Genomic DNA, 19485 nt, shown 5'->3' with positions numbered 1-19485 from the left:
CAAATAAATTTTTCAGATATATACAGTATTCCGATACTCACTTTATCTCCTTCCAGTTGGTAACCACTGACCTACAAATTACAAATGCCTAATTTATGCCTGGTGCTTTAAAATAGCCTGGAAAGAGGAGGCAAAAATATTCTTAGAATATTTGACGCATATGATATAAGGCAGGAGTTTCCTATCTGTTTGTCTGTCTCAACAATACTATCTTAATCCAAATCTAAACAAATCTGATTTATTCCATCTAAAAGTACTTATCTAGTAAAATTTGCTAGAATCAGTTGAAAAAGCGATGATGTTGCTAGCTTTAAATGCTCTTGTATTCTTGTGTTTGTAGCAATTTAATATATATATTTTTACAATATTGACTCACAGTTTTGAATAGCAGAATGGGATGACTTTGCTTTTCTAAATTTGAATTCTTGCAAATAACTTTCCTGACAGCAGACATAAATTTGATATAATTAATTTTTTTAAGTGGCAGAAGCTATAATAGCTAAAAAAGCAAAACAAACAGAAGTATATTCATCTAAATGTGACTTAAAAAATATTCTACACCCATTAGAATTTTCAAAGGTGTGATACCAAAATGTACCTGTATTTCAAATATCATCATACATCAAATATACCACACTGTTTGTAGTTAATGGTGATATATTACATTCTCGAATAATGCTGAGAGTGGATGTTAAGTGTTATCACCACAAAAATGATAAGTATGTGAGGTACTGCATCTGTTAATTAGCTAGATTTAACCACTCCACCATGTATATATACTTCAAAATAGTATATCATGCACAGTAAATACACACAATTCCATACCTCAATCAAAAGAATAAATCTGAAAAAAATATATATCACATTCTCTGAACACAATATCTTAACCTTTCAAACCTTTCATTCAGGTATTTAAATACAATTATTATTATTACCTTAACAACTAACATATTTATGTATTTTATTCCAAATATTTTCACATTTACTTGTATATATTTGTGCAGTACAGTATGTTGTTTCAATACAATTATTGTTTAATCACTCAAGAACTTCAAATCACTAGATGTCTTTCATTTTTCCCTATGTCTTTAGCTTTCTGTCCTTTCCTTCCTCCAGTTTTCTCATGATCCATCCATTTTTCTTGGACCCAAAGTTCAACTGGTCTCTTGACAGAACTTCTATATCCATTTGTATCTCTGCTACACATCCCTGAGAAAATTTCATCCATAGATTAGTATAAAGTTTTCCTTTTCTCTGTCTTAGTCTAAAAACAGTCATGTAACCAAATAGTTTGGTGCCATTATAAATGCAAAGGTTGCAACTTCAATTGGGCCCTCAGATACCTTGTTTTTTCCCCACATAGTGTTTTATAGTTTATAATGAGCTTTCCCATGCTTCATAAGGGCAGCCACGTACTGTATTAAGCCTCAAGGTAAATGCTCTTTTTTCCTACTCAATTTTTTTTTTAAATTGACGAAAATTTAAATGTGTATATTTATTGTGTGCAACATCATGTTTTGAAATATGTATACATTGTAGAGTGGCTACATTGAACTAATTAACATATGCATTACCTCACATACTTTTTTTTTGTGGTGGGAACACAAAATCTACTCTTTAGGCCATGTACGGAAAATATAGGGAAATGGTCAGGGCCCCTCAGATGTTCAGAATCTTGCTGAGCATTTGCTGTAAACATCCACATGCGCCCAGGTGTTCCTTGGTTACTATCTAATGTAATTGCGTATGGGCACCCAGGTGTCCTGGGTTATGGACCTAAGTATAAAGGACTAAAGGCTCTGATGCAGTGTTTCTCGGGACTCTGCAGGAGGCCGCTAGGGTAGTTGCTCCTAGCTCTGAATAAAGCCTCTTAATTTTTTACCTACAGTTCCCAGGACCTTTTCCTATTACCTAGCTCATGGACCTGTGTGTGAAGGGTTTGTGACCCAGTCTGTACAATGGGCTATAGGGAAAATATAGGAAAATGGTCAAGGCCCCTCAGATGTTCAGAATCTTGCTGAGCATTTGATGTCAATATGCACATGTGCCCAGATGTTCCTTGGCTATTGTCTAATGTACTTGCATATGTGCACCCAGGTGTCCTGGGTTAGAGACTTAAGTAAAAGGATGAGTGGCTCTGATCCATGCCCCCCCTCACCCCAGGGGGGCCATGGGAAGGCCACTACTGCTGCTGGGGGCTGTTGCTGCCAGTGCCGTAGGGATTCCCCAAGAGGCCACCACTGCTGCTGCTTCTGCTGCTGAGGACTGAGCTCGGGTTGTCTGCCAACGGCTCCCGGGATCTTTCCCAATTACCTAGCATGGACTTGCTTGTGAGGGGTCTATGACCCAGCCTGGCATGTGAGGGGTCTGTTGACCCAGTCTGTACAATGGGTTTGAGGGGTGTGAGCTCTAGCCCTGACAATACAAATGGAAATTTAGTATGACGAAAATAATGAAACATTTTGGCTTTAGTTATGAATTGCCCTAGCCATACAATTAGCATAGCTATTGCCTCAACCCGACAACTGATGTAGTCGTGTAGCTTTACATGGGCTTGAGGGGTCCTAGCCCTAGCAATACACAGCTATTTTCAAGAAGGCAATATCAAATACCATTTTCAATCTGTTCACATTTCTGTGGTCAGTCTGGCCTTTCACTATCCACAGAACAATTTGATACTCTTTCTTCACCACTCAACTCAAAACTGAAATATCTTCTCTCTAACTTGGAAAGATATCTTTGCTTCTGACCTCAAAAAAGCCACAGAAAAGAATTAATCAATTTCTAGTTAAATCTACCAAAGTAACTACAACTATACACACCTGGTTTTGCTGCTACTCTGGTCTTCGTGTGAAGCACTTCCTAAGGGTAAATCTCCTGGCTTGTTTGACCTTTCCACCAACCAATTACCCAATTTATAAGAATGAGCATGCTCAGCTGCATCCCTTTCTCATTCATTTTTAGTGAAGTAGTTTTTCCATAGAAAGCACACATTTAGATTTCTCTGTGCTATAAGCTTTATAAAAGCAGACTGCTAGAGGGGTGTTCTGAGTTGAGGGGTAAAATTCTTCCACTGTGGTCTGGATTCCATTTACACTGCCATCTATCAAAGTTTATTCATTTGATTTATCTGAATACATTATTGTCAAATTCTATTTCTCTTAGGATCTCCCTATTAATATTTAAATTTATATAACTGTTTTTTAAATGTATTTGTGATTTGCAAATAAAGTTATGTATATTTACCATGTACAACAGGTTTTGAAATATGTATACATTGTAGAATGACTAAATAAAGCTAATTAACATATGCATTACTTCATATACTTATTTATTTTTTGTGGTATGAGCGCTTAAAATCTACTCTTAACAATTGTTAAGAATAATATACATTGTTATTAACTATATTCACCATGCTGTACAATAGATCTTTTGAACTTATGCCTGTCTGAAGTTTTTATTCTTTGACCAACACTTCCCCAACCTTCCCCCTTTTACCAGCCCCTGGTAACCACCATTCTACTCTCTACTTCTATGAGTTCAACTATTTTAGCTTTTATATATAAGCGGGAGCATGGAATATTTGTCTTTCTGTGCCTGGTTTATTTCACTAACATGATATTCTCCACATTGATCCATCTGTGTTTTAAAATGGAAGATAAAACTAAGTACATTCCTTCAGCTAGTGTCTAATGTCTTTCTTGTCCCTTCAAAGAACTCTTTTGAAAAGCACTAAATTCATGATGTCTATTCTTTACATAGTTCTTTTTAAAAAAAATATTATTATTGGTAATAACTTATTAAGAGACTTCCTGAAAACATATGAGGGGTCTTCAAAAAGTTCTTAGAAAGATTTGTATTTTTTTAATCTCAAGAGCATTTAATATTATTAGCATATTCATTATTACCAATTGTAATTATTATTTAAATTCATGATGTCTATTCTTTTCATAGTTCTTTTGACACATCACTGCCAAGTAATTTTGGTTCTTTATTAATTACTCCACTGAAATTGTTCTTAAAATCAATAGAGACAATTTTGAGAATTTTACTTGACATCTCCACAGTATGTGCTTATAGGGATAGTGAAGGTAAATGGTCAGGGTTCCTCAGATGTTCAGAATCTTGCTAAGCATTTGATGTAAATATATATGTGTGCCCAGGTGTTACTTGATTATTGTCTAAGGTAATTGCGTATGTGCACCCAGGTGTTCCTGGGTTGTCTGACCTGCACCTAGGTATCCTGGGTTATGGGACTTAAGTATAAAGGAGGAATGGTTCTGATCTACAGTGTCCCCTTCCCCCAGGATGCCCCAGGGGAGGCCACGAGGAGGCTGCTACTGCTGCTGGAGTTTGCTGCTACAAGCTGTTGCTGCCAGGGCTCCCAGGATGCTCTGAGAGGCCACCACCACTGTTGTTGCAAGCTGCTACTGCTGCTAATGCTGAGGAAGCTGAGGACTGAGCTCGTGTCATCTGCCAGTGGCTCCCGGGATTTTTCCCAATTACCTAGCTTGAAACCTGCATGTGAGGGGTCTGTGACCCAGTCTGTGCACAATGGGTTTGAAGGGTCTGTGAGCCCAAGTTTGACAGTGCAAATGTTGATCATGCATCACCTTTTAAGAAACTGTCTTATGATTTCAATAACACTGTTGTCTTCTCAGTTTTCATTTACATCTTTGAGTGCTCCTGTTGATTTTTTTCTTCAGTGATGATAATTCCTGCTCTTCTCATTAGTTCTTTTTCTCTCATTTGCAGTCTATTTCTCTCTTTTTAAAATGTAATCTCATCCCTCCAAGGATTTCAATTACTAACTATAGTTTTGATGATAGGCCAACTTACCAGATATTTTTATGTGGCTGTTTCACAAGGACCTTCAACACAATATTTGCAAAACAAAAACAAAAACAAAAACACATCGTTTTATTATCTCCATGAATGTCACCACATTAGGATTAATGTATAACTTATTGTTCAAATTGGAGGACTTTTGAAGTGAAAGGGGAGAATTAAGTGCATGGGGTTCCCACACATAAGTCAGGACACTTCTGAGAAAACCAGGAGAACATGTCACTCTATTTATGTGCTCTCTCAAAGAAGCATAGGAATCAGAATTTGGCCAAAGGATAATGAGACCACCACTAAATATCTGAAACCAGAAAACAGAAAGCAAAATTTTCTGCTTACTACAGTAAAGAAAAGCTTTGCTGATCAGGTATAGTCTCTGTCAGTAGAAGAGATTGCTGTTCTTATACGAGTTTATGGGAAGTATGGAGGTCAAGACTGGTGTATTTTCAAATGTGTAGAAGCATCATTACTCATAAGAGACTTTTTGATGGTTGTTATTCTGAAATGTGTTTACTGGAATGAGTCCATTCCTGCCTGGCTGTCTTTCCATAGCAAGGAACTGTTACTGATTAGTCAGCTAACAATAAATATCATGTTCACTAAGAAGAGATTTTTGCTTGTTTTGTTTCGGTTTTGAATGATAGATAAGTTCAAAACCAGTTCTGTTGGCTATAGTACTATGACTGTGTGAGCTTTCACAAATTCTTTTGCAAGAATTTTGGTTCTTGCTCATCTAATGCTGCAGAAAGACCATCAAGTGTTGTTCAGATCTTCATCATGTGATTCTTATTGAAGATCTGGTTCTGTTTGCATAAATGTGATTTTCAGTTTAAGCATTAGTCAGCAACATTTCATCCTGGTTTGTTTTGGTTTTCTTTTTCCTACTTAGGTGACCTGTTAAATCATTTGTCAGTAGAGCTGATACACAGGATATTTAAACTTAGGACAATAGACATTGAACAACTGAGAGACAAATAAGTACAAGTAAGCTGATTATGAGAAGGGAGACACTTGACCATGATTCAAGATCTCCCACATCTGACTGAGGAAATAAGTCAAAAGGACTTCTGGGCTCTCTCTAGCCAGGTTGCCACTTTTAGATAAAAATCTTTTCACCTCACCTGGATTAACATTACATTACATATTATGTATTGAATAAAATATTATCAGTGGTGTAGTTTACCCTCTATTTAGTCAAAAGAATGTTAAAAACTATTTTATTATCAATTACTACTTGACTTTTGAAAATTTAATCATTTTGTTATTTAGGATTCTATTATTTATTAATTAGCCAAGGTGAGGGATACACTTTGATATCCACATGAAATTCTCCAATTACTATAGATAAAAATGGTATCTTTAGATATCTGTTATTATTTATTTCATCAAAAAGGGTTTATCCATTTGGATTCTTTGTGAGGATTCTGGAAGTTCTAACTACTAGCTCTGCAGAACAATTATCCTTAATCCCAAATTGCCATTGAAGAGCCTAATCTCCCACATAGATAATGCAGAAGCTACAAAAGAGATGCAATCAACCTTACTGGAGCCAGAATGCATTGTTTCTTGGTGTGATCATGACAAACATTGTTACATCCCAAGTATCAGTATATTCCTCTTAAGTAGAGCAAGGACATTTTTCTTTATTTTTGTCTTAATGCAGAAAAGTAAGTTATCACTTGATATCCACAGGGAATTGGTTCCAGAACACTCCACCCTCATTGATATCAAACTCCAAGGATGCTCAAATCCTTTATATAAAATGACATAGTATTTACATATAACCTATGTAACCCTCCTGTATACTTTAAATCATCTCTAGATTCCTTGTACCATCTAATACAATGTAAACATTGTGTAAATAATTGTAATACTGTATTGTTTAGGGAATGATAACAAGAGAAAAGTCCATACCTGTATAGTGCAGATGCAACCATCTATTTTATGCCCCAAATATGTTTGATCTGGAGTTGGTACAATCCACGGATGCCATGATACAAAGGGCTGACTGTATTCCTATGTTTTAAATGTTTGTATTCCTCCAAAATTCATGTGATAATGCAATGATACTTATAGGTGGGGCCTTTAGAAGAAAATATGTCAAGAGGGCTGCACCCTCATGGATGGGATCAGTGCCTTTACTAAAGGGCTTCAGGAGTCTGTTTGGCCCTCTTTCCCCTTCCTCCATGTGAAGGTGTAGTAAGAAGTTGCCATCTTGGATGCAGAGGACAAGTCCTTACCAGCCACCAGATTTGCTGGTGTCTTGATCTTGGACTTCCCAACCTCTAGAACTTTAAGCAAATTAATTTCTATTCTTTATAAATTACCCGGACTAAGGTATTTTGTTATAGCAGCACAGATTGGACTGTAATAAGTATCATTATTGGTAAGGTTACTGAAACATAACTTTGTGTTATTTTTCATATTGGCTCCCTAGCAATAACTCAGGGAAGTTGAGTTAGGGTAGTGATTTTCTCTGTTAGGGCTTAAATCTAATGTATTATTGTCACCTCTCCTCCAGGGGGTGATGGAGACACAAAGGATTATTCAAAGCCCATTTCTCCAGAGCAATGAGAGGCCCAAAGTGGTTACCCCCTGGAATAATTAATTCTTTCAAAAGAAGAAATACTGGGAATAACCCCCAATCAGGTTTTTTTCTCTCAGTTTTTATTCCCCAGGCAAGAAAGTTACAGAAAAGGAACACAGGTGGTTACAAATAGAACAATGAGATAATCGTCATACTTTCCCATCATAAGGTTTAGCTGCACCAAGGACGACTGCCCTAATAGCAAGCATTTTTGTTGTTACAATTTTTTTTATCTACAACAGAAACTTTAGTCCTGGGAAAGTTTTCTGTTTTCCCAAGCTTAGCATTGTATGTGCAATTCTAAAAAGTTAGGCACTATAAAATGCATTTGCTTTATTAATGTTGGTATCCTCCACAATTATTATTCATAATTTGAAAAAAGGCAAAGTTGGAAGAGTATAATCTTAGATCAGGAAAGAGGAAATGTATGACCAAAGGGACATTTTTTTTTTACATTGAAAATGAGGTTGTGACATATAGAACATTTTTTCAGTGGTCTTGGGGAGAACTTCACGTGCTGCTTTTCTGTGTTTTCCTAATATCTTGTGTTAGTAGCTACCTCCTATGTATCAATTGCTTCTGAAATTTCTCTGAACGACAATTTAAGATGTTTAATAGGTGAAATTTTCAATTCTTGTTGATATGTGTGATTTCAATTGAGAAATAAATTTCAAAGGATTAATTCCTTGTAATTTAACTTCAATATAGGAGATGGCAATCCCTGATAAGTTATTTTTTCCAGCAGGTGTGAGTATAATCTTTCTCTAATATCTCTTCCAAGATGGAGACAATCCCCAGTTTGTGATGGATCAAGTTACAATTTTTCAATTTAAGCATGCTGCAAAGCCATCATAATTTCAACATAATGTACAAGTATTCAATAAATTATTTAAGATCTTCAACACTTAATTATGAAATAGGCTTTATGCTAGATGATTTTGTCAAGTGTAGATTAATGTAAGTGTTCTGAACAAGTTTAAGGTAGGCTAGGCTAAGGTATGAAGTTCAGTAGGTTAGGTGTTTTAAATGTATTTTTGTCTTCGACTTACCATGGGTTTATCAGGACATAACCCCACTGTAAATTGAGGAGCATCTTGTACTAGTTCTCCTGGTTTTAGGTCGTGAAGTGACTGGTGAGGTGGTTTTCCTGGTGAGGTGGTTTTTGAGGAAAAGAAATCTCTACCAGTTAATGGTAGGAGTAATTATATTTTATTATTCCTCTACAATGATTAGCTAGGTCAGTATTTAAGTTGTTAAAATCAAATGTAAATGGAAAAGTTAGAGGGCCGAGCCCGTGGCGCACTCGGTAGAGTGCTGCACTGGGAGCGTGGCGACGCTCGCGCCGCGGGTTCGGATCCTATATAGGAATGACAGGTGCACTCACTGGCTGAGTGCCGGTCATGAAAAAACGACAAAAAAAAAAAAAAAAAAAAAAAAAGAAAAGAAAAGTTAGAATAACTACCTGGATGCCCCAGATAAAACCTCAAATGGACACTTCAGAAAATCCTCCTTGAAAAACACAGTAGAGACTAATTATGTAAAATATTCAGTAAATACTGTAAGAAAAGTTATCTGAGATAGCAGAGCATGTAAAATTAATGACTTTTTGTCACTGACATAGTTCATTAAAAAGTAAAGATGACACTGAACTAGAATCATGTCCTAAATTATCCTTTCAGCATCTCCAAATAGATTTTACATAATTTCTTTTATCTGTGGTTGTGGAGATATCCTAATAATAGTTTATTTTTTGGATGGTTTGGTAGAAAAAATATACAACCATCACAATGGTTAAAACAAAAGTATATTTTGTGTTTCCCAGCTGGGACTTTCCATTTTATTTATCCAGTAACAGAGGAAAATATTTTAGTAGGACATTTTTTATAAATTATGCAAGGATTTGTCACTTACTCAAAAGTTTTATTTTTCCTAATCACTGCCAACACTCTGGAAAAGTGGAAAGACATAAACATTAGCACTAAAATCAGCTAACCTATGAGATCCCATAGCTTAAAATACTGCCCTTAGCTCATATGGCCCTGTGGCCTTGCCTCTCAGATATTCGTAGAAATGGAATTCTGCAAGACACTATCATAGCCTACCTGTTCTTAAGTATTTTTATTTTTAAGACAAGAAAAACATTAAGACTTGTTTTGGAATGGGAATGAAAAAACTTTCCTGGAGGCAGATAATTTTCTAAATACAGAAAACACAATCATGAGATTCTCTTTATTGAATAAAGTTTGTACTGTCACTTGATTAAGAGTATTAACGCAAATGAATAGCATTATGGGAAGAAAAAGTAATAACAATATATGATTAATTAACTAGTTTAAAAAAGCATCATTTGTATTACCTGCATGGATTCACTAAGTATAATAGCATTGGATTTAAAGATGATCTTAGTACAAGAAGTGAAGATACGTTGACTTATTTAGTTGAGGATTCTAATTGCTCTAAGGCAAGTAGGATAAGTTTGGCCACTAATTAGGGGATCAGTTGTCACAGATAATGTGTCTCTGATGTGGTAGCTAAGTAAATGCCCTTAGAGCAAAATCTAAATATCTTCATATTCATACAAAAGAAAGATTTACATTGATCTAAAAATTATAAATCTGGATTTTGCTTCAATTATTCTATATATGCCCCATTAGTCTTTTTCCCATAGGAATCCTGGAACGCTGAGTAATTACTTGTTAGTTTCTTATCTCACATATAATGTAAGTATTCCAATTTCTAGATCAGCTGTAATCTGATTATGTGCAGACAAATGAAAGGAAATTTTAGTACATTTTATTTGGCAGTTCTATTTGCAGAGTAGATCATGCTTATTAAAATTTTACAGAATGTGTTACAAAAAAGAAAAAAAAATGTTTTTTTGATAATAGTCCCTGAATTAAAGGTCCATGTTAGAAATTGAAAAGTATTTAGGATTATTATATATTTCCATAAGTTATGTGGTTCTAGTAAACTAGAGAAAAAAAATTTCTCCTCAAGCTTTCTGCAACTGACCCATACATGAAAGCTTGTTTTTTGCAATTTCTTATATATTCTGGTAAAACCAGATATTTTACTTTAAAACAAAATTACTTTTTTCCCCTTTGTAATTATTAGAATTTGCCTACTTTCTTAGTTTTTTCAATTAATCTTAACATTTTTTTTCTTAAGAATGCACTGTCCTCTGAAGGTGAAATTAATTGTGGATAGAGTGTCTTTGTATTTATGACAGTGTATGTTGTCTATTTGTAGGCAGTGCTGCCTGGGAGTTGAGGGAATAACTGGGAGTCTTTGGAGTACTATTTTTTTTCTCAGCATGATACAGTTTTTGATAGTTATTCTTATGTTTCCTATCAATATGCTAAACTGGATCTTCCAATAGCCCGTTTGCTTGCAGTAAATTTACACATATCCTCATCTATCAGCTTTCAATTATTAGAGAACAGAGAAAACTTAATATTATACTTCTTTCAGAGGTAGATCGTTTTCTGTATAGTTAGAATTAGTTTAATTCTATACTTTCAAAATTTAAAATCTAAAATTTGCTTATATAACCATAAATTCTATATTTCAATTTATATTTTTGACTAAATTTCTTATTTCACACTTGATTCCATTTATGGAAAGAAAGTATACGACACCTTTTATTGAAGCTGTTGAGCTAACCTGAAATTTATTTCTCATCTTTATTTAGATTACATTTTTGAATCTTTGGTTGGTCTTTCCTAAGAAAAATCTCTCATAAATTGGGAGCTTGTTTGGAGGTTCTAGCAGGGGAGCACAGCTACTCGTATACCCTTGACCGAAGAACGGTCCTCTCCTCTAGCGGGGAAGGTCGTCCTCTTCGACCGAGCGCGGAGCTTCGGGAGGGACGCACATGGAGCGGTGAGGGAGGAAGGGGACACCCGCCTAGCCAGCCAGATCAGCCGAATCAACCCTGGCGATCAATGGGGTGACAGATGTCGCAGCCAGATCGCCCTCACATCCTCTCATAAATTGGATTGTATAGTAATTTCTTATTTTTTCCCTTACAAGGCAAAAAATAATTTTATATAATTGGATTGTTTAAATCTTCCTATTCTACCATGCTGTTTTAACTTTATTTTTCCAAAAGGTGTTATTAACTTGACTTGCTGCTACATATCTGTAATCCAGGACAATAAATATCTAATAAAATCCTGAATTCCACAGCAAATTTCTGTATTTCTTTCTATGGCTTAGGAAAATCTGTAATTACAGTTCTTAATTTGACTGCATGCCCATAGTTCCAGCAGCCATCTTAAACCATGGGATAACCTTGAGGAAGAATGTCAGTCCATTAAGGATAGTCCACAATAATTCCACCCACATCTTTTGATTAGCTTAGGTGAGAGCACTGGTGTTCTGTTCAGTTTTTTTGTTTTTTTTGTTTTGTTTTTAATCATTATGGACACATCATCAGTGTATAGTGCTTTTTTTAAGTCAGTCTTATACCACAAAAAACACACGTGGAAGTATCTTAACAGCAGAGCCAATAAAAGAACAGATCATTGGCACATTCCTCGTTTCATATTTAGTATTCTTAAGAAAATTTATTTTATCAAAAATTAAAATTAAAAGTTCTGATGTCTGTTCTCTTTTCTGACCAAAATGCAAAGGTGGAAGACAAGAGTGGATAAGCAAAATGTAATGTATACATACAATGTAATATCATGTAGCCTTTAAAGAAAGAAAATTCTGACATGTACTATAACACAGTTGAACCTTGAAGACATTACACTAAGCGAAATAAGCCAGTTACAAAAAGACAAATATTGTATGATTCTACTTATATGAGATACTTAAAGTAGTCAAAAATCATAGACATGGTAAGTAGGATGGTGATTGCCAAGGGGGCAGGGGGCAGAAAGGAATGGAGAGTTATCATTTGATAGGTGTAGGTTTTCAGTTATACAAGATAAAAAAGAGTTATGGAGATGGATGGTGTTGATAGTTGTACAATATTATGAATGTATTTAATACCACTGAACTATACACTTAAAAATGGTTAAGACAGTAAATTTCATGTTATGTGTACTTTACCACATAAAAAAAATTGGAAAGAAAATGAATGAGTGTCTGGAGGGTTGATGTTTGTGTGCGTGTGTGTGTGCACATGCACACACATGCTTGTGCACATGCACTTGCAAGTTGTGTATTTGTTTTATTTACATTTTACACACACCAATTATTCCAGTCCCTTTAGATATAAACTTTTTAAGGGTTTGTAAACTTTTTAAAAGTCTCTGACTTTTGAGAATGTGGAAAAGAAGAAAGCAAAACATTCTTTGAAAGTGGTTTATTACTTAGTGATTTTTTGATGTTTCTTTACATCCTATGATCATATTAATATTTTGTACTAATTTATAATAAGGTTTCATAATTCATTCATTTTAAAGTGATAGGATTGAAGCAGTACTTTTTTCAGTATATAAAAGGTGATTGGATCACACACCCCTTATCATTGTCTTCAATAATAGAACCCTTCCTGCAGATTCTATCCATCATTTGCATAGATTTCCACATAACTTCCTAACTCTATTTCTTTTTTTCTTTTTAGAATAATAGGCTACCATACTAAAACACACACAGGCGATTACCTGCTGCTGCCTGTCTGCTGTTTAATTTCCCACACCACGCTGTTGTTTGAGTCCACAGTTCTGAGCAAAAGGTATAAAATAAAGTTTCAGATCCCCGCTGATCATTATGCCTGCAGGACTTCCCATCCTCGTACACCATAGACTGACCATAGCTACGGTAAATTGAGCAGGACAATAATTCTCCTTCTTTTGTGTCTCCCCATTGGAAGAGTTGCACAGTAAGGGTATCGGACGGCGTGATGTCACACGACGTAGTGAGGCAATACTTTTAGATCTACCTTAATCCATTCTTCCCAAGATGCAGACTCACTTCTGAGGCGACAGTGTTGGAAAGGGTTTGAATAGCAGTAGCCAGGTTATCAAAATATCAGACTACTCTGTTCCACAAGTTTTATTGTGAGTTTCTTCATGGTAGCCAATCCCTTACTTTGTAGTAAAATCTTTCTTCAAATCTGTCTTTTGTCGCTGTTTCTCCATCTTTGTAAGTGTGTCCCAATTACACTCTGGTCTTACATTCCTAATTTGGCTTACATATCTGTTCCTCTGGTGTGTGTGTATGTGTGTATTATCTTAATAAAATTTTTATAAGACCATAAGAATTACAGTCTATTTCTTTTTAATGAATTACCTCTAATATGTATATATAGATATATTTGTATATGTATGTATCTATGTATTTTCTTATACTGTATACTATTTAAAAAGTGTGTGTGTAAAAGAGAGAGAAACAAGATGACTTTAGGTGTTAGTTTGCACATTTGTGTGTGTTTGCACATGTGTGTGTCCTGCTATTATCTTCTGGAAAACCATACATTTTTCCAAATGAAAAACCAGTAATAATTAAATACAGCAAGTTTCCAAATTAGCTGGCTGGCTGTAGAGTCTTTCATTCAAACATCTATCGTATTTGGCTTACTTATGTTCAAATCCAATTTCAAGAGAAACTTACAGTTCTACATAACAATGTCCATAGTTTTCTAAGTTCTGTTTTTTAATTATTGCCCTGAAAGTTGTAAGTGTATTCTTTACTTTGAAAAAATCTCATTGTGCTTTTTGTGAAAATTAGGCACAGATTTTTTTGTATTAAATCTGTCTTCTAACAACAGATTCTCCAAAATAAGTTAAGTATATTGTATATGTTCTAGTAAAATGCTAAATAAATCTAAACAAGCAAAAGGAAATAAAGCATTTTATTATTATTATTATTATTACTATTATTATTATTATTATTATTATTAATGTTCATGAGATACAAAGCTAATTGTCACCCCTAGTGCCCATGATGCGAGGACTAGATTCGGAAATTGCTTTTGTACACCGTGTCCCCCACGCAATTATCCCCCAACCTCCCTACTCCTCCCCCTTCCACTTTTTAGCCCAAGGAATGTTCTCTCCCTCTGTAAGACCAATGCTCTACTGTGGTCTTTCTTTCCTTCCTTCTTTCTGTCTTAGCTCCCACTTATGAGTGAGCATGTGCAGTATTTATCCCTCTGTGCTTTGCTATAAGCATTGTTTTTTTATGATTACATAGAAACAATGTTTTCATTAAAAACATTTATGTCCACCACCAGATTCTTCTTTACATTCTGAGTCTCTGTTGAGTTAACCATAACCATTTTGAGTACAAAAACTAATGAATGTTTTGGGTCCAGCCTGATACTTCATAGTGACCACATGGGAATAGGTCCTCGGTTTATACTCTAAAATTTTCAATCTGGAGCAGCCAAGAATTCTCAGACAAAAGAAGAAATATTCCTCAAATAAATTTGGAAGATTTATGATCTGTTAATCACAGGTTATTCACAGCTCTCAGAAAACATCAAAATTGGCTCCTGACACTAATTCAAAAGCCTCCATAATGTCCTTGAATGTAATCTTACTTCCAGTACAGACATAAAAACAATACTTAGATTAATAAAACAATATCCTATTAGCTGAATGATAAAAAAAAACCGGTGAAGAGTGCGGAAATATAAATATAAATACAGAACTATTTGCTACCCTGCTTTTTCTTTTTTGTGGAAATTGGATATTTGGGGTAGCAATTATTTTGTACAATCTCTAAACTTAGGCATGAATGCAAACCAAATGAGTTAATGCACATTTTTAAATGTTATAGTGGCTTGACTAATTGCTACTATTATTAATAATGATTTTTTGGCCCTGGAAGTAAAGATGTTACACATACTTCTTGGTGAATTGTAGGATTTACTCTGTTAATTGTTTCTTTTGCTGTGCAGAAACGCTGTAGTTTGATATGATACCATTTTTTAATTTTTGTTGCCTGTGCTTTGGGGGTCATGGTCATAAAGTCTTTGCCCAGTCCTACTTCCTGAAGTGTTTCCCCTGCATTTTCCTCTAGGAGTTTTATAGTTTCAAGCCTTATACTTAAGTCTTTGATCCATTTTCAGCTGATTCTGGTATATGGTGAGAAGAACAGGTCTAGTTGCATTCTTCTACATATGGATGTCCAGTTTTCCCAGCACCATTTATTGAACAGACAGTTTTTTCCTCAATGTATGCAGGAGAAAATATTTGCAAACTATGCATCTGACAAAGGATTAACATCCACAATATACAAGGAATTCAAACAATTTAACAGTAAAAAAACAAATAACTTGATTTAAAAAATGGACAAAGGAATTGAATAGGCATTTCTCAAAGGAAAATATACAAATGGCCAATAGACACATGAAAAAATGCTCAGCATCACTCAGCATCAGGGAAATGCAAATCAAAACCACATTAAGATACCGTCTCACCCCAGTCAGACTGGCTGTTGTCAAAAAGACAGAGAACAACAAATGCTGGCGAGGATATGGAGAAAGAGGAACCTTCCTATACTGTTCGTGGGACTGTACATTGGTGCAGAAAATGGTATGGAGATACCTTAAACAACTTCAGATAGAAATGCCACATAATCCAGCAATTGCACTGCTGGGTATATACCCAAAGGAATGGAAAGTCTCATGTCAAAAAGATATCTGCACTCCCATGTTCACCGCAGCTTTATTTACAGTAGCCAAGATTTGCAACCAACTTAAATGTCCATCATAAGGTGACTGGATGAGGAAAGCATGGTGTATATACACAATGGAATATTACTCTGCCATAAGAAAAAATGAAATATTGCCATTTGCAGCAACATGGGTGAACTTTGAGAAAATCAGATTAAGTGAAATAAGCCAGGCATAGAAAGAGAAATACCATATGTTTTCACTCATAAGTGGGAGCTAAAATAATAAGCATATAAATAAAAGAAAGAAAGAAAGATACAACATTCACAATAATACACTGAATTTTCAAAAGGAGAACTGAGGTTACTAGAAGCAGGAAGGGAGGGGGTAAGGAAGAATTGGTAAAGGGCCATGCATAGCAATGACAGTGTATATTACTGACTATAATAATTATTCTGATTTAAGTATCACGTATTTCTCATGAGTATTGATAATCAACTCTGTACCTCACATATATGTACAATCAACTATGTTACAATAAAAAAATAAAGAATTGTGGGATTTAATATTGACTTTTATAGCTTCATATAGAAGGTGGTTTAGATTGATCTTAAACCACTTGTTTAATTGTCCTTGCTTTACATGTATATTAAAATAGACATTAGCATATACACACTAAAATGTTTAAGAACTATAATCCATGTGAAATTCCATGTTCACCCTGGGCATGATGTAGATAGACATCTAAGACATACCTCTGTATGTGTGTGTGTATGTGTGTGTTTATGAGGATTTGCTGAATGACACATAGCACACCTTCTTTTACATGGACCTGTGTTCATCTCATGATCAAGTTGACGTATGCTTCTTCTGGGGTATATAAGCAAAATCGTAATGCCAGAAGCATTTTAGTAACATTGAAATCAATGTGCCATCCTTGTGAATTCCTAATGATTTCACAATAATTTGTATAAATAACATATACTGAGCATTTCCTAGGTGCCTGGGCAGTGTACATTTCATGCTTTAACTAATCCAACATCTCACTGAATGTCATATACCTGATTTTGTACATGAGGAAATTTGGCCAAGTAAAAGAACATAATTTGCTGAGCTGCTGAAGCATAACCACAGGGCTATGTAGTTCCTCTCACTGATTTAAAAGATAATAATACTGTGATTGATTTTCTGGTTATTTCAGCAATTGTTTTAGCTGCATGACACTGTAGCATGTCACTCTGAAGAAGAGTCTTGTCTGCCACAGGTTCTAGAAAAAAGCACTTTAGCTTGAATTTAAATTTATGATTTATCCCTGAATTATGCAGGTGAGGTCCTCATTCAAAACTCACTACTTGACACAAAGTGGCAGATGGTAATGCTTCTCTCTGACCACTTGGTTAGCCTTGAGGTTAGAACCTAATTCACACATATGATTGGGCATAGACTAGTGAGAGCTGCCATTAGTCTGTGTTCAATTTTGTATTAAATAGTGTAAGTGGAAATCTAGACAAAGGCCTGCTTATGATTGAATCAGCTACCAAATTTGATCACCAGAAGTTGGGGTAAGTGCCGTCCATGTCATGCTTATCCTCTTTTTAATATGTCTATTCCATTTTCTCCAACTGATAAAGGAATTTAGTAAAAAGATTACACACACACACACACACACACACACACACACACACACGTACTTCAAAAGGTTTGTGGAAAAATAGAAGTAAAAGATAATATGAATCTTTCTATGAACTTTTTGAAGACTCCTTGTGTGTGTGTGTGTGTGTGTGTGTGTGTGTGTGTGTGTGCGCGCACATGCACATGCATAAACTTTCTTTGTATTCTCTTAAACTCCTAGGAGAGTACTTTTCATATAATATGAACTGACACCTGTTGTGCATTTATTTTTACCTCTCACTCTCCCCAACTTTCTCATTCTGAGATTTTTAGCTAATGCCTGTGAATAGAAAAGTCAATGGTAGCAGACCTAGGTTTACAACCTTATTCTTCAGAATTTTGGTTCATTATTTCCTTAGTATTAAAAGTGAGACACTTTTAACCCAATAAGAATATGAGAAAAATTCACAGAGAAATTTAAAATAGAAGATATTCAGGCCTAAGCTTTGGAAGTAACATTTAATGTACTTTGGTTATTGCTGCTTGAAAAAATTACAACATACTTTTAGTTCTGTCCATTGTCCTAATATTATTTTTCTGTTTAATATATAGAACCTCACTGAAGACAGTTTGGGGATGGGGTGGCCATATTCTCTGGTTAAAAAATTGTTCAATTTTATAACTGTCTTTTTTTATTTAGTAAATTTAGAAAAAAATTAATAGGTGAGAGAAACAAAATTTAAACAAATCTTACAAATTATTTGGAAGAAAGTTCCAAAATACTTGAAGTATTTAAAATTGTTTTTCATCTGTGAATATGAAAGAGACAGATAGCTCATTTGCATAGCAAACTTTTTATACATTGCTCTACTTATTAAAAAGTAGAATATACATAAAAATGATGCTTGGTATTAAAAGGTAATCAATCATATGGTAAAATGGAATTGAGAAAGACGAAGCCAGTTACAGATTATTTTATCATCACCTGTTTCTCCACTGGGTTAAATATATGAGGCACATGTAAGAATTTGTTAACATGGTTGAAAAAACAACCCTACAGTGTATTTCTTCCCTATAGTTTCTTCTACGGTCAAACTGTCAGACTTCTTTGCTGTCAAACATTAGAGTTCCCTGTTGAATAAACAGTGACTTAGTAAATTTGAATAAAATAATATTATTTTTAAAGTACGAGAGTGCATATTATGTATAATTGGAATTTGCACCAGAGAAATCCCAATGATTTCTGTTCCTATTAATATTATGATCATTAAGTCATGTGGAATCTCCCTTTCCTGAAGCCACTCCCATCCACTGTAGACTACTGCAGCCTGTTCAAAATGTTTTTGTTTCTGCATTTACAGGTCTCATTTTAGTGCATCTTCTTGTGTGTGTTTTCCTCATAAAAATATTCAGTCAACCATGACACATAAAATTATAGGAAATTAAGAGGAGCAAAAAGCATTGATTATGGACTATAGGATTAAATTTTCCTTTTTCTATCAGACCATAGATTATTTTATTTTTAAAAGATGTCCACCTTTAAGATGCCTACTTTTCTAAATTCTACACTTCTATACTTTGATGTTAGTGTTGGCTCTCCTCAAGGGTCAGTCAGACTTTCTGTTAGGATCTTCCAATAGGGAATGCTAGAAGAGACAGCAGAGGGGAGGAGGATGGGGAAGGAGCTTGCTCCTTAGAGTTTTACTTGCTGTTTCTCTGCATAATTCTCCTAGCAGCTCCAACCCCCTTCATGAAGCACCAGTTGATTACAGCAGCAAGTGGTTCCAGTTTCCAGATTTTTATTTGCACTACCAGGAGTTTCCTCAATTTTCATCTCAGAGGCAATAGTACCAGATTCATAGCTTCTTCT

This window comes from Cynocephalus volans, chromosome 13, assembly GCF_027409185.1.
Source record: "Cynocephalus volans isolate mCynVol1 chromosome 13, mCynVol1.pri, whole genome shotgun sequence".
Classification (NCBI taxonomy): Eukaryota; Metazoa; Chordata; class Mammalia; order Dermoptera; family Cynocephalidae; genus Cynocephalus; species Cynocephalus volans.
The sequence above is the reverse complement of the archived record's forward strand: the minus strand, read 5'-3'. Positions refer to the sequence as shown.